The 20516-nt window shown below is 44.7% G+C and overlaps 1 protein-coding gene across 3 annotated transcripts in view; it reads left to right on the plus strand.

The window, feature by feature from the left end:
- Positions 1 to 17971: 17971 nt before the first annotated feature.
- The window catches only part of PAPPA2 (pappalysin 2), a 560359-nt gene continuing 557814 nt past the window's right edge, over positions 17972 to 20516 (plus strand). The window contains exon 1 of one of the 3 annotated variants that reach the window (XM_063939706.1): positions 17972 to 18214. The gene's annotated coding sequence lies outside the window, so the exon portion shown is untranslated. The remainder of the gene's footprint in view (positions 18215 to 20516) is intronic. The other 2 variants (XM_063939705.1, XM_063939704.1) reach the window with 2 other exon arrangements.

Genomic DNA, 20516 nt, shown 5'->3' on the forward strand with positions numbered 1-20516 from the left:
CCCGGTGGATTCATGGATCATGTCAGAGGCCGGATGCTCTGTTCTTTCTATCAGGTGCCGTTTAACTACGTGCTCGTAATGGGTATGAGTATAAGGAGCTTGGGCAACACGGTGTATACCTTTCATTTTGGCATGTGATACAGTCATTACTTCAGGCAGTACTTTTCCAATATAACACAATCCTTCAGAGTTTGGGGCAAGCCACTTATACGCCTTCCTCCCGCATATGAAATATGCATCATCGGGGAGAACATATGGGACGGAGTAGGACATAACCATATTACACATCTTCCATGTGAAATCTCCTAACCCTAATTCTCCCATCTGTCTAGTACACGTATCAGCTTGTACGATATGTGCACAGTATCATGGTGATACCTCTCCAACTCTCATAATCCTACTTCCTAGGGTATACCTATATCGGAAATATTTTCCTCTACTGGCTATGTGGCGTATAAGCTCTGTATCTGTCGGCATTCTATCTGCTCTATATGAAAAGGTCATGGTTTGGTTATTCCATGACACTTCCCAATTTCCCGGCTTTCGGGGATTGGAAATGTTAAAACATATGAGGGATCTATCCACATGATATTGGTGGAGCTTCAAACTAGAAGGACTGGAGATATTAAACCTCCTGTCCACCGGCCTCCCACCACTTAGCTCAAGTACCTCCCCTATCGTGACCTTGAGGTACTTGAGAGCATACCCAACAATCTGTTTGATTTAGCACACTACCCACTAGGGAGTGATAGTCACTCAAGGGATGCCGGTCCATGTGGATACCCAGACTGGACTGGCATTTCCCGATGCACCCATCCTCAATTACGTTGTCACAGAGCCTACAGATACAGTTTTCTTTTCAGCTAACAATGTTTACAAATAACATGGCTGCTAGATCGTTTCCGGTACTCGCCTTTTGCTTGGTGGTTGTATTGCTATTGGAAATTTACACCTCCGTCTCAGTCATCGGAACCTTTCTGGATCCTTTCTCGACCTCACTGGTACTCTCGCCGGAACAGACTGCTCTGGTCAACATCATGGTCAACAGGAAAATCCATATCACAGTCTCTTGGGGCAAGTCCATCTTACAGGAGGAGAAAAGAAGAAATTTGTAATGGGGGTACAGGAAAACAGTTTGAGGGGGAGAGAAACTTGTTACGATAATTAAGTTCTCTAGTCTTATTGTTCTTCTTGTTCTGCTGTCATCTCAAAGGTGCTGTCTCTCAGTCTTCCAAACGAACATTCCGGTGATGCAATATTCCCTCCAAACCAGCGATCTTTCTGTAAGGAGCAAAAAATCTTGCATTACCATTTGCCTAACTGAGGTGTGACATACCATCTTTAAAACATAAAAACATGGGTGAGAAGAGGGAGAGGAAAAAAAAAAAACAAGAGAGAGAGAACCGTTCACATATGTATATATATATACATATATATATATAACATAACACATCAATAAACAGAAAAAAAAAAAAACATTTTTCAAACATAAACATTTTCTAAAACATTGTCAGATCATCAGGCTGTCATATCTACATGTCCAATGGTTTCCTTGCGCAGTCCCTCCCCCCAGCACTTCCATATTCCACTGCCTGTATCTGGCCAGAATACATTGATGCGGATAGGTCATGCTGGGGTTTGGTAGACTTCTGCAAAGACCAAGTATATATGCAATGTTTGAATCCTACCAATAATCGTCAGAGATGGGGAGAGAGAAAAAGAAACATTTCACAGATACATTTACGACGTTTCACCCGGTCATTCCTGTGTCTTCAGGGAATGACCTCCCAATTTATTAACTATAACCTCAGGCTTACCATCAGTCCTAATGATCACCTTTCCTGATTGCACATTATGGGTGTGGCTCAAAATTCTTCCTATATGATCCCTGTTTATAATTGTGTGTGTTATAATTTTGCTCATTTCTTGGTCTAGGGGGTCCGACTTTATGTGGGTTATTTCAGTTGCTGGTATAATGCCCTTCACTTCTACAATGATAACAAATCCTTGGCTTTCTCCATGTGCTAGGGGCCTGGGGTTTTGGTCGACTTGATGCCTCCTCTAGTGCTTGGATGCTCATTACCATCAGCCGCTCTCCCTGTGCTTCCCTGGTTCTTTGGATATTGCGGTCATGCTCGATAGCGGACTCTCTTATTGCAGCCACCGAGATGCCTCTCCAGTGAGGTATGGAGGTTTGTACCCTGAATTTTAGTGTGTCTTTTAAGCTGTCCATTAATACAGACACAGCTACCTCTCTGTGGTGTACGTTAGTTTCAATGTCATCTATACCAGTGTACCTAGCCATATCCTGCAGAGCCCGGTGAAAATACTCTGATGCGGATTCACCTTCTTTTTGTTTTATTGTAAAGATTTTATTCCACTTTACTACTTTAGGAAAATATACTCCTAACTGTAGATTGATTCTTTTTACATTATCTTGGTTATACTTGTCTGTTAGTGGTACTTCCTCATCTAGCTTACAATCAGCGATAAATTTCAATGAATCAACCTCGGGGGGTAAACATGCCCTCAAAACTGTCCTCCAATCTTTGTTATTTGGCTCTGCAGTGTTTCCTAGCACTCTTATGTATTTTTGACAAGCAACTAAGTCTTTCCTGGGATCAGGAAATTCAGACAGAATTGTTCTTAATTCTGTTCGGGAAAAGGGGCAGTACATGGCGATGTTCCTGACAGGAGTGACTCCTGAAGAGTCAGTTTTCCCATTTGGTACTGCAATTACCCTGACAGGATTAAGTCCAGTAACGTCATTCTGAATTGATTCTACGATATGAGGTACATTTGTTTGTGCGTGATGTATAATACCATACGTACCTGTGGACACGACCTCACCTGACCCTCCGTTAGGGGGTTTGATTACAGTCTTTACCGATTTGGTCGCGTCCACCTGGATGTCTTGTGTGATGGCTGCTGGAAAAGGCTCCGACATTGTGCTGGGCTCACTTTCTTGTTGGTGTTCCTGAGGAAAGTTTAACATGGGGTGCGACTTGCATGGGTTAATAGTTGTACATTTAACACTTTCATTTTTATAAACCTTATTACGTTTGTTACATTCATTCTTAATATAGTTACTAAGTGCACTTTTATCGCACCCCATTGTGCCTTTCTCCGCAACCATAATCCTCTCCATTGCCATGTCTCTCCTCTCAAGATGAAAGTTAGGTATGTAAGTTACATTTCTTTGCATTTCACTTTCCTGTAGCCATAACTGCAAACAATCATGTTTAACCCGTTGTTTCCAGGATTTTATGAGACAGATCCTCCGCCTTAAATTATGCAATACCTCTAAGTCAAAACTACCTATCCCAGGAAATGGTGCTTTATCCCCCGCAGTCATTCGTGTCCATTCATCACAAAAGGTCTCAGTGTGGGGACCATACCTCCTCCACATTACTAACCGAGCAGACCCTCGGGGTCTGCAAGCCTCTGCAGTCTGAACCCTGACTGCTGAACGTCCCTGTGTTGTGCACTTGGCTTCCATTGTGGACCTCTTTTAACACAGAAAACTTCCTAAAATGCACCAAACACAGTCTACGGTGAAAATCCTTAAAGCTCTTCCACTGAACTTCTTCTGCTCCGAGTATCTCCGGTCCGCCTTCTAGCAGACACGTGTAACCGTTGCAGGCCCTATCTCTAGAGATTTTCCTGTGAGACCAGTGAAAATTCCCTTCTTTACACAAATCACGCTTGCATGTGCTCCCTACAACACGTATGAGGGCAAGACTACCTCATATCACGTTGCGTTATTGGTCACACATACAACCGTGCGGTCCAATCGTACCACTTATAGACACTTGTTGCCCATAAATGGTAGGATCATTGGAGTCTCCCTACTGTGCTCCAAAACAGCCAGAGCGTAATACAACGAAAACTTTATCACACTCTGTTGCACGTTTTCACTCAGACCGTGCTCATCACGTATTCACCTTGACCGTGATTCACCAAGACTTACTTCACCAAGATTTACTTCACCAAGATTTCACAAAGACTTCACCAAGAGGAGTTCAATACACTCATACCGTTTTCAACTCACTATCATTCTATAGTTTTCTGATCAGAAAAATCATTTCCCGTAGTCTGATAGCTGTCCCCAGAGGCATTACAGTAAAGTAAGGTATTTAAACTAAGTTTTGGAAAAACTGAAATCAATTTGTGCTATTATCACGTGGCTATGCTATACCGCCCCCACTAAAACAATGCTATTGTGCGATTTGAGTTTCGGTGGGCGTACCCAGACGCTCCGTTGCGTAATATACGCTGCGTGCCTCGGCCTTTGTGTTGCGTTCGCGAGTCTCAGCCTTTTGTTAGAGACACGTGTACGCTGGCCATACAAAAATACAATTAGCACGTTTATCAATGTAGATGATCTTTAACTGTAATCATCTACCAAGCACCACACAGGTCTTTCCTTGTATCTCAGGCGAAGCTGTGCGTGTGTTTTACAAATTACCCCTTAATGTATCGTTTTTACTCCTTAACTACCAATAGCAACAAATCTTTCTCAGCACGTTATCAATTGTGAAATGGCAAACAGGAGAGTGACATGAAAATATACGAAAAAGAAATGCAGCTATATGCGTGTGTACGCAAAACAGAAATAAAACAGTTTTTAAAAGATACTAGCGTGTTGTTCTTACCTCCGGTTCCCGGATTCCTTCAGCACCCTTTACTAAGCGAAGCAGACGCTTATCCCGTCAGCACTGCGAAGAATATGATCTCCCGCCCTTTGCTGATGGATAATGTCTGCTGAAATTACCTAGCAGAGATATGTGAAGGACAGGACGAGCCGCCAATTGATAAAGCTAAATTTTTATCTTATATAAAACCCTTTATGAGGTCTAAGAACACTGTACGCTATTTACGTATGGAGTACCGTAAGGGTACGCTCGTTGCGTAACAATCGCTTAGCCGTAGTCGAGACGCTCAAGCGTCACGTTCGCTCACGGCCAAGAGATCACAGGCAGGCACGCTATTGGCTGCCGACTAACGTAATGATTCGCTATAGCGTAGCGGCCGCTCGGGACCACGAGGAGATCACCAGCGGCGCAGACGCTCACAATGTTAAACCTTTATATCTAAACCATAAACAATGTAATATGCTGTAAAACCTTAGTGTAGAGATAGGGTGTATTTGCAACACAGTGTAACCTTATTAACTTAAAAGCTGTTTGAGCGTCACCGACGCTCTGAGAATACTTAACACTATAAGAAATACACAGATACCGTGCTTAGGGTCCAACGCCTAATATATATTTTATGAATGTTATACTTGCAAAAGAATTAATACAATACAAGTCATACACTACAATATAACATAGACTACCTAACCAGATAACTACACAGGAAATACAATAAAATACTATTACGTTTGAGAGAATACGAGAGAAAGAGGAGAAGAGAGAGAGAGAGAGATATGGCCCATAACAACAAGAAAGACAATATGATTGCGGAGAAAACTTACGCACAAGGGAAACGATCGCATGCGCCTCTGGACATCCAGCTCCCGATTTTCAGCAATGATAACCGTTGAAGAGTGAGCTGGATGTGATCGGCTTGTCTATTTATGCCCCACACACAATACAATTCAATGGTCCCTACAATCTCATTGTTCATTGGACACAGGAATTCCTCCTCGCATTATAACAAAAGGTCATAGGTTGATTCATACAGGTGGGCTGTGACGATTTCCAACTGCTCAGGTGGGTGGGAAACTAGGTTTCCCGCCGCATGGATAAGTAAGTGCAAATAATAGTAAATGGACATAAACTTCTTATGTCCATAACTATTCGCATGAGCGATTAATCCGCTTCAAACCAACACCGGAATATTGCTAATTAAATACTCTTCCGATGGATACTAAACACCACTGTATTACTCCTGTCTGACCCTTCGTATCAAACAAAGGGGGATTTCTCTGTTCATGAACATTCTACATTAACCAAACTTTCAGATTCTATCAAAGGGACCATGATCTACAAAATACATTATATAGTGGAAATATGTAACGATTGAGTCGCACGCTACGAACACATGAACTCTACCGTAAATGCACATACCGCGCGCCCGCGGGTGCCCGCAACAGCGAGTATGCGCACGCACGGGAGAGCGCACGCATGCGCAGCGCGGACCTGTATGAGGTGCAAATATGGCAGTGTGCATCGTGATATTTTTCTGACTTTGACAGTAACATTAGGCTTGTGGGCTACCACAAGTTAGTGGTTCATAGTACAGGAGCTAAAACCACATCAGCATTAATGGGTTCTAACGGGGAGGCATTATGTTAAGCCAACTGCCCTGTTGTTTGGTGGTTGCTGTTTCTTGAGAACTGTTCCCTATTTAGTGCCCTAGCTTTAGCACTGAAACATGTCACTTCCTTCTCCAAAGGGTGTCAATAATAAGTAGAGATGTGCGCTTCGGTTTTCCTGAAATATAAACACACCTAAACTTAGGGATTCCAACTTAAATCGAGTGCCAGTTCGGAATCACTTTGGCGTTCCGAGTCGAATTGAGTCCCAACTCGTGTCAGTTTGGAACTCGGATTCAAAAACTGAACTCGGATTTTGGAATGCATGTACACAGGTCCAAATTACATGATCTAGATGTTTTTATCGATTCTTAATCAATGTTTATACATTATTATTGATTTTAAAGGAATCCAAAATCAAATCCAAACCAAAACACTTGAGGGTGGTTTTGCCAAAACCAAAACACGATAATGGATTACATCTAAAACTAAAACACGTAAGTCCGCACACACCTCTAATAATTAGTAAATACAAATGCGGCTAGGCAACAATTATTCACCAGTCCTAGAGGCACAGAGAGGGTGGGTACTAAGTACCTAGGCCTGTCAGTGGGCACATGCCAGCCAAGGGGGTGTAGCCATGCCTCTAGTATTGTGTAGCCATGACCATATCAGCAATGTGCCAGTGCCAACATTCTATGTATGGCCACCCCTGCCTTAAAGTACCAGGGCCCAGACCTTTTTATGGAGGGCCTGCCTGTCCCCTTGCCAGCCCTCCCCTCAGTAGACACAATGAGGCTTCTGTTAATTTGCTCTTATTAATCAGTACCCTGGCCCTCATTCCGAGTTGTTCGCTAGCAAGCTGCTTTTAGCAGCTTTGCACACGCTAAGCCGCCGCCTACTGGGAGTGAATCTTAGCATAGTAAAATTGCGAACGAAAGATTAGCTGAATTGCGAATAGACACTTCTTAGCAGTTTCTGAGTAGCTCCACACTTACTCGGCAACTGCGATCAGTTCAGTCAGTTTCGTTCCTGGTTTGACGTCACAAACACTCCCAGCGTTCGCCCAGACACTCCCCCGTTTCTTCAGACACTCCCGCGTTTTTCCCAGAAACGGCAGCGTTTTTTCACACACACCCATAAAACGGCCAGTTTCCGCCCAGAAACACCCACTTCCTGTCAATCACATTACGATCACCAGAACGAAGAAAAAACTTCGTAATGCCGTGAGTAAAATTCCTAACTGCATAGCAAATTTACTTGGCGCAGTCGCAGTGCGAACATTGTGTATGCGCAATTAGCGGAAAATCGCTGCGATGCGAAGAAAATTACCGAGCGAACAACTCGGAATGACCACCCATGTACTTGTTTTGCTAAGGCCAAATGAAATATCAGACACAGGACAGAACAGTGTCACCAAGCCCAGATCCTGATTTAATTTTTAGGTTCTCACTGACACACTTCTGGAGACTCTCTTCTCCCCATTACCGAAGATCTCACTGTCGCTTCCTCCACCATGATCATCTGTAAGTAAACATAAGTAACTGCAATGGCGGGTTGTACCAGTAATTAGAAATAATAATTGAGAATAATTTACAAGGTACTGGAGAAAGGTAGCTAGAGCCTGATTGGTTGCTATAGGCAACACCACCACAATGTTCTAGATTTACTTAATGTATCCCATTTTTTCTTATCAATATATGGTTTTAAATGTTATTAGTATATTTCCATTCTTATGTTGTACTGTACTTATCATTTACTAAGCAGTGATAAGAGCGGAGAAGTGAGCCAGTGGAGAAGTTGCCCCATCAACCAATCAGCAGCTCTGTATCATTTTATAGGATGCAAATTACAGCTGTTACTTCAGTGCTGATTGGTTGCCATGGGCAACTTCTCCACTGGCTCACTTCTCCGCTCTTATCACTGCTTAGTAATTGTCCACCTTAGTCTTTGGCTGTTACTCCATTAAAGTAACAGTGACTTAGAAAAGTTTTACCAATTTACATCCATCACCATATGTCTAACAGATAAACATTAAGCCTAAAGCGCAGATCGGATGAAGACATATATCTTCTAGAAAGTATTCTTTCAAATATACCTTGTTTATATGCTATTATCCTACAGATAGATAGTTTATGGATGGATAAAAAACCCAGGGTAACTTGAAAGTGGAAAGGCATAAATCATTTATAGCCAATGTGCTCCCCAGGAGACAACATTTTATACCGCCTAGTTTGTAACATTATTTATCGCTTGTGCTTTCATATTGTAAAAACTAAACGTAATAGCAATCAGTCAAGAAATTATTATAGTAAGGGCCATAACAGACAGCTATGCGGGTGCTTCGGTTCGGTGATAAGAGGACACCAATTATTTTTAAAAGTTGTATCTCATTGAAAGAGGTATAATTTTCTTCCCACACAAATAAAGCTACAAGTGATATACCCTCTAATGTGCTTTCCAACAGTCAGTAAATACAAATGTAAAGTGTGTATCCGTCAGTAAGAAAAATGATAGCATACTTACCAACCCTCTGAGAAGGTTGGGGAAACTACCATCTATTTGGTTAGTGTAGTCCCATAGCTGTTCAGATGACCTGGATACCCTCCAACTTCCCATCCGCAAACCAAGCTTTTTAATGCTTAACACCCCCCACCCCCATCATTACTTAACTCCATCTTTAGGTGGCCTAGATCTTTGGATCACTTCCTGGCAGTCCGAATGTGTCGTGCGAGGGCCATTTTCTGTGCATGACTAGTACAAACACCTTCTTCACCACTGTGGTAAGGCAGTGGGAGTAACTAGGATGGGTGGCAATCAGTGTAGCATTTTGGGGGGGTGGCCCCTTTGTGTGACATTTTGGGGGTGTGGCCACATCTCCACTCTCATCATGCTGGGGGCTTGTCCAGCGCTACAGGAGTCGTGCCCGCGTTATCCTTCACTGCTCGGTGATACCATCGGAAGGGATGCCACCCCAATAAAATGGTGTCGCCCAGTGCGTCCCACAACCCCTGCATCCGCTTGTGATGCCACTGGATAACATAGTGGCAAAGTAAATATCAGTGTGGGAAGTCATTGCTAGGACACCTTCCTTTAATGATAAATTGGCAAGTTTAGTAAACTAGCACTTCATTTTAACATGGAAAAACTGTTGACATTAATAAAATAGCCCCGAAGTTTGGAACTGTATTCTTTGGTGGAATGTACAGTATAACAACAAAAAGAAATGAAAGACCTAATACGTTGTTGTTGTTTTTTTGCAATTAGCATTTAAAATAAACATCCTCTATATTTTACATGTTGCATATATCTAAAATCAGATACTAATCTAAATACCACAAATTTTGCAGCCTGACTATGTACGTAACAAATAGGCTACACATTTGCGGCCACAAACGGCCAGGACCTGAGAAAGGGTTAAATGAAATAATTTCAACATCTGGGATTTTGGTCCTGGAAATTAACTGCTCATCGAGTAGGTTATCAGATAGGCTGCTCTATTGGCAGTTCATTATTGGCTGCTAGATCACCATGTTAGCAATACAGAGTAAAGGGAAAACTGAATTGACGTCCAAAAATACAGAAACTCGACTTCAGAGTGACATAGTAGAATGCTATAAATATAATACACAAACAACATTAATGTTACAAACTGTACCTTCTTATATGGGTGACACTGTGAACCGAAGAGGACACTGGGGAATTTATGAAAACCATTCTACATATATAATCATAAAAAAATTTCCTTTATCACAACTGTTGGAATTACGGTGTTGCTCAAAGGAACTAATAAGACGCTTGCCTTTGCATTTAAACTTGTACTAGAAAATTATGTCAGAATTCCGTCCCCACCTTGGGCAAGAATTTCATAAACCCCAGACAGCCTACTCCAAGGACGTAGCCAGAACTTTGAGGGCCCCACAGCAATAATTTAAAGGGGCTCCTGTCTCAATGCTCCTTGAGAGACACCTCTTCAAGCAGTTGTTAACTTTATTCTCCATGATAGTGTCCTACTACATTTTCTGCGCCATAGTAGTCGCTTGGTTAATGTTATGCCCTATAGTAGTGCCCAATTTAATTTTATGAACCATAGTAGTGCCTTAGTTCACATTATGCTACATTGTAGTGCTTGCCAGTACACACAGTACCCCCAAATAACACAATGACATACACTGCCCACAGTTCATATTCTGCCACATTACAGTGCCCCACTTCATATTATGTAACGTTATAATGCCCTTCAGTTTATTTTACACCACATTACAATAAGCAGGTCCAGGGGTTTAACAAGATCTATTGTAGACCCAAAAGTTAAAAAAAATTGTAAGGGCCCCTATGTGCAACCCATTGATGAAAAATGTTTATAATACATGTAACTTTGACAGGGAAGGTGGGCCCCTCTCAGCTCTGGGCCCCATAGCAACTGCACTCCCTGCACCTATGGTAGCTACGCCCTTGGCCTAAGTGACTATAGCTACTCCTCCACAGATCACACATATTTAATTTGTTTTCATGCAGATTTCAAACAAGTAGGCGTCTTTTATCTTTGGTGGGTAGAGACAACTAGCATTATAATAAAATACTAGTGCGAGTGACTACAGTATGTTGCCAAGCCATATGCAAACATTTTCAGAGGGATGTAATGGAGTCCGAGATCGTCAAAGGTGCGGGATGCCGGCCGATCTCGGACGTTTTTTTTAAAGGGGCAATCACTTAGAAGGCATGGTTTTGCCTTGTAAGTGATTGCCCCTTTATAAAAAAACATCCAACATTGGCCGGCATCCCACACCTCCAGCGATCTTGGATTCCATCACATCCTACTAATTGTATATTACTGCTCGCTATTCAAAAGTTCCAGCCGCACTTGTTGAAATGGGGCTGTGGCTGTCTAATGGCAAATGGATTACTTCCCCCTAGTCAGTTCTCCCTCTGTTTAAATATTTATTTATTTAAATATCATTCATCCATTGCTTTTCCCTTTTGGCTTAGCGCATAAAATACACGCATGTTTATGGACTTTCCCAATCCATCTGATTTGGAGCATTTTCTTATGTGCATATATTCTTATTTTGTTTTAGTTTTTTATAATAAATAGATAAAATTGTACAAAAAGAACAATTCTTTAAGACAAATCCATATTTATGGGTGAAGCAGTCCTGTTTTTTTTTTGTGTGTATTTACCCTAATATTATCTGTTCTTATATCCTTATTATTATTACTATTATTATTATTATTATTATTATTATTATTATATATTATTATAAATGAGTATAATTATTTATTATTATAATTATTTATTATTATTATTATTATTATTATTATCTCCTATATATTAGCCCAGATCTGTGACTTTGTGACTCATTTGCTAACGCTGGGCGGAGTCACAATGCTGGGCGGAGTCACAGATCTGGCCTAATAGGTTACAGACACCACACAAACCCTCATCACCCCGCCTCCAATTACTGTCCGGCTCTCGCCCCGACCAAGGAGACCGACTCCCCTGCACCGCCCCGTCCTCCTCACCCGTTCGTCTCACGGGTGATCAGCGGCGTGTGGTGCCGGGAGCACCGACCCCCCTGCACCGCCCCGTCCTCCTCACCCGATCGTCTCACGGGTGATCTGCGGTGTGTGGTGCCGGGAGCTGGTAAGCGCCGCCCGCCGCCTTCCTCCTCTCCTCTCCTGGCTTGCCTGCTGAGGTGTGTACGCTGGGCGCTGTGCAGCAGGAGGCGGTAGCCTCCGCTCAGGAGAGCACAGCGCACAGCGAGAGCAGGCAACCCCCACCCCGATGCCTGCGGCCCATCGCCATCCCTGCCCCCGCCTCCCGGCCTGGCGCAGCCGGACCTGCAGCTGCACGAAGGGAGCGCCCGGGTCCGGCCTCGGCCCTGCACAATGAGCTGCTCCATCATTCTCTGCCTGTTGCTGACACAATGGCTGCGCAGGGGGCCCTGCCACTAGATGAGGATGGCTATTACTTATATCCTGCAGCTAGGGGGACATTGTGACATGTGGGGCGTGTACATGTGTTTGCAGCTACATGTGTGTGTGTGTATCTAGGGCAGTACTCTCTGGTACAATGTAGATTTTCTCTATCCGTGCCACCCCCGCATCCACCCCTCCCCCACCCGCGCCACCTCCGAACCACCTACCCCACCCGCAGCACGCCCGCACCCGTCCCACCACCAACCGCAGCGTCTACAGACCTCCTCCCCCATCCGCCGCACCCATGTCCCTCCTTCACCCGCCCCACCTCCAGAACCTCCTACCCCACCCGTGGCACACCCACACCCACTCCTCCACCAACCGCAGCGTCTCCATACCTCCTCCCCAACCCGCGGCACCCCCGCACCCGCCCCTCCACCAACCACAGCGTATACAGACCTCCTCCCTCATCCGCCGCACCCATGTCCCTCCCACACCCGCCCCACCTCCAGAACCTCCTACCCCACCCGTGGCACCCCCGCACCTGCCCCTCCACCAACCGCAGCGCCTCCATACCTCCTCACCCACCCGCGGCAACCCCGCACTCGCCCCTCCTCCAACCGCATCTCCAGACTTCTTCCCCCATCTGCCGCACCCACGTCCCTCCCCCACCCGCCCCACCTCCGGAACTACCTACCCCACCCGTGGCACCCCCGCACCCGCCCCTCCACCAACCGCAGCATCTCCATACCTCCTCACCCACCCGCGGCACCCCCGCACCCGCCCCTCCTCCAACCGCAGCATCTCCAGACCTCTTCCCCATCCGCCGCACCCACGCCCCTCCCCCACCCGCCCCACCTTCGTAATCTCCTACCCCACCCGTGGCACCCCCGCACCTGCCCCTACACCAACCGCAGCGTCTCCAGACCTCCTCCCCCATCCGCGGCACCCCCGCACCAACCCTTCCCCCACCCGTGCCACCTCCGGACCCCTTACCCCACCTGAGGCACCCCCAAACCCACCCCTCCTCCAACCGCAGCGCCTCCAGACCCCCTCCACCATCGCAAGGGGCTACGCCCCCTTCACCATCGGACGCCCCTTCGTCGTGCATTTCCTACATAATAGCCCAGAGTGATGTGTGGCTAACGCTGGGCATGGCTAGGAGCTCTCATTGGGTTAGCGCTAGCGTAGATCCGCCCCCTGGTGACGTCAGAGGTCACTTTACAACTTGGTATTAGCGGCAGTGTCGATAGCGCTGCTGCGGCTGTGTGTAGGGCCCGCACCTCCGCCACCAGAGTAACATGCACGTGTTGTGACGCTCTGGACCGCCGTTTAGCCTCTGCCGAGCTGCTCCCGCTGCCCAGAAGCCGTGCCATGGAGGGAGCACCGTAGCGTGTCACCGCGGCTGGCGCAGCTGCATGCTGCTCTACAGCACACATAAGACTACCGGCTGGACTTCAGTAAGTAGCGCGGATGCATCAGCGGAGGGTTGCAGGAGCCCGGCAGTACGCTGCTGCTCTCCCCTTTCCTGCCGTGCACAACACATGGCCCGGCTCTGCGCTGCCTGTCTCCGGGAGAGCTCTGCTGCTGTGTCCCGGCTCTGCCGGTCATGACCTTGTGGCGCCATGTGTCACCTATGCTGTGCCTGTGTCCCCTATACTGTCACCTCTGCGGTGCACCACCTGGATGCACCTCATGCAATCCCGCACCACTCCCAACCGCAGCACCACCACACCCTCCCCCACCCACGGTTTCCGGACCACCACCCCCACCGTGGCACCCCTGCATCCGCCCTTCCCCCAACCACCGCACCCGGCCTACCCCCACCAACTGCACCCCCTCAACCACCCTGCACGCAGCACCACCGCTACCCACCTACCACGGTGGCTCATGACTCTCCCCCGCTCCCCGCACCCCTGGACACCCTCCCCATCCGCGTCTATCCCACACCCGACACTCCCCCATCCACAGCACCTCCGGCCTCCTCCCCCATCCGCCCCTCCCTTCACCCTCCTCCATCCGCAGTCCCCCCCTCATCCGCCCCTCTACCACCCTAAGCACTCCCGCAACCACCCCTCCCCCAGCCGCGACACCCTCAGCCCCCCTCCACCATACTAGGTGATTCATCATGCCCTGCGTGCGCTGTTCACACAGTCGCAAGGGGCTACTGCCCCTTAACCATCACACACCCTTTGTCCGCGCACTATTTAACCAATCACACAATTATGTGTGGAGGTAATACTCCATATAATCAACATATTGCATGCCCAAAGGCCGTGCAAGGCTTAAGGGAGCGTAGCCCCTTGCGACGGTGTGAAGAGCGCCCGTAGGGCGCGATGAACCACCTAGTTTATTATAATTATTATTATCGTTTCTTATATCTTTTTGCTACAAGAGGCCTGTGTCGCCATACATAGGGATAGTGTACAACATTAAACAAAGGAAAACTAGACAGTTACAGACTAACTTACAAATTGGTCTAGATTGTGGTATGTAGGTCATGGTGCGCTACCAATATTGGGATCTTCACTTTTGTTTAAGGAGCTGTTCAGTGTCGGAGGTAACCAACCTCCCACTTAATAAACATAGAAGGAAACGGGAGAGATTGAACCAGTCTCTAGTTACAGTAAGTAACACGCACAATACCGCCGTGTCGTCTACATAGTGACACACAATGGGACAGGCTGACACCTAGGTTTAAACCAGTTTGATACCTGTAAATAGATCAATCTTATTCCCATTCTAATTCGTGCAATACTGAAACTAGAGCCCCACGTAGAGACATAATCATCCACGTAGTAATATAAGGTAATGGTTTGATTCATTCCCTTCTAACTAACAAATTGACAGATTTACATAACTGCATAATACAAAACTGCCAATGACATAACATGCATGGAGGAAAATGGACCCTGCATCATGTGACAGCTGGCATTCTAGGAGAGCCTAAATTACACATTTTGCACGCCACATTCTCATGATGCTCATCCTGCATAAATTATTTTTAGAAATCCTTTATCCATCATCCACCTTTTCAGAAATAAATACAAATGTGTCCTCATATATCTTTGTTGCAGTTGCACCAAACAGCCCCTCTGGCATGCCATCTTAGACGCCACACAATGAGGCTAGGACGCGCTCATTAGACTGCGCTGATTCATTTGAAATGCAACACATGTATCTCTGTGTGCTAGTGAGTCTCTGACTCTGCATATGTAGTGCTACAATGCAGCGGGCATGGCGTTTTTCCATACCAGAGAACTGAGCGTACCATACTAAGGTTTGGGATGTACAGTATGGATGAATGATACAGTCACAAACGGCTGATACAAGAACAAAAGCGCTGATTTCAAGGAAGTGTAACGCCTGGTGCCGCAGTGCCACTAAAAGCCCGCCACTGACTTTGTGCAGTTATACGAGTTATTACTTCATTAAGTAAATCCTGGAATAAGTGGATACACCAGGAGAAGTAACATCGATGCGTCATTCTGGCCATCACGACTGGTGATGTAAGCACCTGGAAATTCTCCCATCTAAACGCAAGTTAAGCAAATATTTGTCGAGTAGCGCCATGCGCCAGCGTCCTGCTAATCTAAAGAGCAATGGAAATAGAAGCAGACAATTATTCATTCTAACTTTTATGTTATATCATTATTTAAATATGTCAAAATATAATGAATGCAGCGAAGGACAGGCAATTATTATAAAGAAAAAAGTAAAATAAAGGGGACATTTTACTACAAGGATAAATTTAATACATAGCTGGCGACCTGACCCTTTTCCAGAAGTAATACTGTACTTTGGATTTCCACACTAATTTTACAATCGCAGTAACCTGGACTTTAATTTGTTAACTGATGTTAAAAATGCCTTTAAATGGGAAGGGGATTCCAAGCCGCATCGCAACGTTTATCACAACGCAGATGAAAGACTGGACAGCAGCGTGGCAAACCTGGCGGCAAAGGTCGTTTCAGCCTAAGATGTTAGCCAAATCACATTTACACCCATCCTGGAATGACCTCTAATGACTTGTACGCTCTACTGCTGTCACTATAAGTGCTGTATTCCTACTTCTTTCCCTCCAGGTAATTTATCACAGGTGAATGCAGCTGGGAAACAAGTATGAAAAAGGCAGAAATAAATTATTATCTCACTGGGGAAAAGTAGTCAGGTTGGCCGGTATGAATATACTAATAATGCCGTATTGATAGCTCAGGAGAAAACGATCAAACACAAAATAAAGGATTAGGGAATGTGCGTAAGGAAAGAGTGGGCAGACGAAGGGGGTAGAAAGATAGGAGTGTTGGTGAGCAGGTCTGGGATGTCAAAATTAAATTACAAGATGAGGAAAACACTGAAATGTTTGAACATTTTTTTGTTGTTCACTTTAAGCTGCCAAAATTTGAAGTGAAGAGTGGTGAGCTTGGGAATGAAAGAGAGAAAGGGGTGGAGAGTGAGAGAGAGAGAGAGAGAGAGAGAGAGAGAGAGAGAGAGAGAGAGAGAGAATGAGACAAGAGACTAAACAGCCCGTGATCTTGATGTGGAAACGATCAAACTTGTTATGAATGGATTAGTAGCAACAGCAGGAGAAGCTGCACAGCCGGATAGTACACTGCCAACCTAGGTAATATAAGCGCCTGTGAGCCTAGGTAAGAGCATGCTGCTGATTTTATGAATGAGGTGCTGTCCTCCCACACACAGCTGACTGTCTGTGTCTGTGAACTGGTGACCCTGCATCTCTGTCCTATCTCCCACTTCTACAGCTCATCCCTACTGTGTGCTCTCCTATTTCTCATTTCCCTAATCCTGCTCTCCTCTAGGCTCCCTTCTCTGTTATTTACTAGCAGTAGAAATGTGCCCTGTAGAATTGACTAACAAGTGCCTAGACACCCCCCCCCCCCCCCACACACACACACACACACACACACACACACACACACACACACACACACACTCTCTGACAAAAAATGTTCTAGGTAAATCAGTGTTTTGTCATGGCAGATTAGATTGCAAGCTCCTGTGCCCAAAAACTCATCATGTTTTTTAGACATATATAAATCAATCAAACATTATATTTGTCCCTCCAGCACCCATTAGGGATGCAATCAGTGCCTTTGAAATTTTAAATCTTTTAATTTGACAGATGCGAATTGGTCACTTAGTTGATTCCTTATTATTCTTATTTTTTGTATTATTTTACATCAGAACACATACTTGAATGTCTCCCCCACTGTTTGTTTCAGCAACACCTACATGTGTCTGTCTTTTCCAATATCTTTTTTTTTCCCCCTCTTTCTCTGTCCCTCTCTCTCCTTTTTTTCTTCAGCAGAATGAATAAAGTAGTACAGTATGTGCAAACGTAAATCAGAGCTCAGTGTGGGGGTCTGAAGAGGGGCATGGAGATTTTATTTTTGTACTCAGGGACTGCGGCTTGTTCCTCACAGGACAGGCAGGTGTGAAAACTGACGTGTTTTCTGGGGTTTGAAAGCAGTCATCAAAACAAGTCGTGAGTGAAGGTAGTAAATAGAATTTTTTATTTTTTTTTGTAAGGGGATAGAGAGGATTAGCTCATCCTGATATGAAAAGCCCACCCAAATAGGAACCTTCTGCAGAGAGGGGGGTTTCATGGCGAGTAGGGAGGAGTCTGAAATTATAAAAAAAAGGGGGGAGAAAAGACAAGAGATCCTGACTATGAATAGGAACAGAAAAAGGGGCGCCGGGAGGGGGCAGAGAGGAGAACTGAGATAAAAGGACAGAGGGATGTGATCACAGAGAGAGGAAAATAAGGGAGCTTGGGACAGACTACCTGGAAGGAGTTACAGGTGGGTCACTAGACCCGTGCACCTTGATGCTGTAACAAATACATGCCCTATTAATTAAGATGCATTGGCTGTGGACTCATTTTTCAAGTGAAGAGACCGAGATAGAGCTTATTCATTTGTAGTCTGTTTGTACCAAGGTCACTGGTACTCAGCTGGGAAACTACAGAGAGCTCATTAAGCAACTGATGGGAACAGCTGAAATATTTCACAGGTATGTAGATGATATTCTTTTGGGGCTGCCATCAGCAGATATTCAGAGGGTAATGTGATTTTGTGGTTACTATTACAGCAGAGCAGGAAGAGTGATAGAATTATGGAAGAGTTCCCCTGGTGATTATAGTTAAACTTAAGTTGGAACTGTGTTATAGGGACGACAGAGGAGAGAACAGGTAACCGGAAGCATCAGACACAAATAGAATATTGCATAGAAAGATTAATGTGTATTGATGAATAAAATTTGTAAAGCACAACGGAATATGCTTAGGCTACATCTATATAGCAAATGTTAATAAGAATAAAAAGAGAAAGCATGCAGCAGATCCATGGAGCTGTATTAGGCATCTCTCGCTGGTGACAGTGAATAGAGCATAGTGATTGTCTTTGTTTTATTACCTATTATCCCTACAGAGATACTGTTTAAGGATTATCTGTCTGTGATTGCTGGCGGCTGCCTGGAACTTATAACAGCTGACAGCACACTTACTGTAAGTGTAGGACACTACTGACTAATGTACTGTATAAGATACACCCTAAGAACACAATATTATAAGAAAAGAAGTATGTGAGGAGGACACAAAACACTGCAAATTCATGAGCACAGCTGAGAAAGTATTCAGTAAAGTGTGAGGCAAACAAAAGAGTAATTAAGTGAAGCAACAAGCGATAATGAATACAGAGGAAAGATGATGATGTTAGACTCCATTAAATTGCTTGTAGCGTACAGGTCCTAGCAGACATAATGCATCACCTTAAGTGCTCTTGAGTAGCAGAGGTCATGGCTTTTTAAATTTATTCTAGGATTATGGACAAGTTAGGGGGTGAAGACTTGAGCGGTTATGATTATAATGATCAAAGTAAAATACTTAATTTTCAGATCTCATAAAGCTTTTAAATTAAGGAGTTGATCATATATTTATGCAAGAACGTTGTTTTCAACCTGTTCTACATTACAGACCAAACAGAGTTATTCACTGACGAATCACAAGCAATGGTACAACCTGTAGCAGCCAATCAGATTTGCATGCTGTAGTGCAAGACAGCTAATGTGCATGTAGGTCTAACCTGTTGCTATTGGTATAGATCATCTGAATAATTGCATAATTAAAGATCATCTGAATAATTGCATAATTAAGATTGCTTTTGCTCTCAATCAACCATCCTTCAGATGAAAATCTAAATATGGCTGGCATTAGCAGTAAAGATATAATTTCCTGGAACTGTTAACAATTGTAAGGCATGTTTAGTATCTTAATAAATGAAAGTAAAAGTTGCTTATTGTTTTATTATTACATTTTTGCACCGAAATCTGCTTTGTTTGTTATCTACCAGAAACCACACTGTATACTTTTACAGATTCCTCCCCTCCCATATACCTTCTCCTAGTTGCTGAAATAGGACAGATGTGCAGATTTGGGTGCATCTCCACTGAGAAAGAAAGTGGAAACAATGGCTGAGGAATTCCTCATCTTCTGCCTTAGCTGGGACTAAAGATGGAGCAGTCTTTATTGAAACATTTAGCTTACCTGGCTCAGCAGTTAGATCACTGTCCTACCCTTCACCGCAGGGTGTGATGTATATTCTACTCCCTCTGTACATGTTCCTTTTTATGAACAAATATGTTTCAGGTCACAAGTTATTTCACGTTCTGACGTCTGCTTAAAAAAAAAAAAATACAAGTTATTAGGTATGTTAAAAAAAAGTGTACTTAAACAATCACCTCTATAGTGCAGATGTTCCCTGCATATAAAAGGCATATATAAGAGTTTTATGCAAAAACTCAATGTTTTCGCAGCCGGGCGATTATCATCCCACTGCGCAAGCGTCTAAGTCACACTGCGCATGTGGTCTTGTGACAGCGGTTGCAGAGGATCCATTCACAAAGTGAGTGGCAGGAAGAAAGCGTTTGCGGGGAGGTAACGGAGAGTAGCGACAATAACGCAGGCAACTGTTTCCCATATGCAGTTACAGTGGCTCTGGCATCTCATCTTATGCGGCCATGCTGCGCAACCGTAGATCTACTCAGAAGTTCCATAATTGACTGATCTACAAGTGACAATGCGTGTTTGTATGCAGCCACTGGGACAAGCAAAGCCACTGGTGGGTGTCTCAATACGAACCCAGGCGGCTGCAGCCTTAGCATATATTCACACATTAGCTGCGTACGCAATCGTAGCTCCAGAGACATCAGCACACATCTCAGATCAAGCTCATAAGAGTCTACAGCAGGGGGTATTCAATATGAGGCCCTCCATCTACTGTGGAACTACACATTCCAGCATGCCTGGACTCCGTTT

The sequence above is a fragment of the Pseudophryne corroboree genome, chromosome 9, assembly GCF_028390025.1.
Source record: "Pseudophryne corroboree isolate aPseCor3 chromosome 9, aPseCor3.hap2, whole genome shotgun sequence".
Taxonomy (NCBI): Eukaryota; Metazoa; Chordata; class Amphibia; order Anura; family Myobatrachidae; genus Pseudophryne; species Pseudophryne corroboree.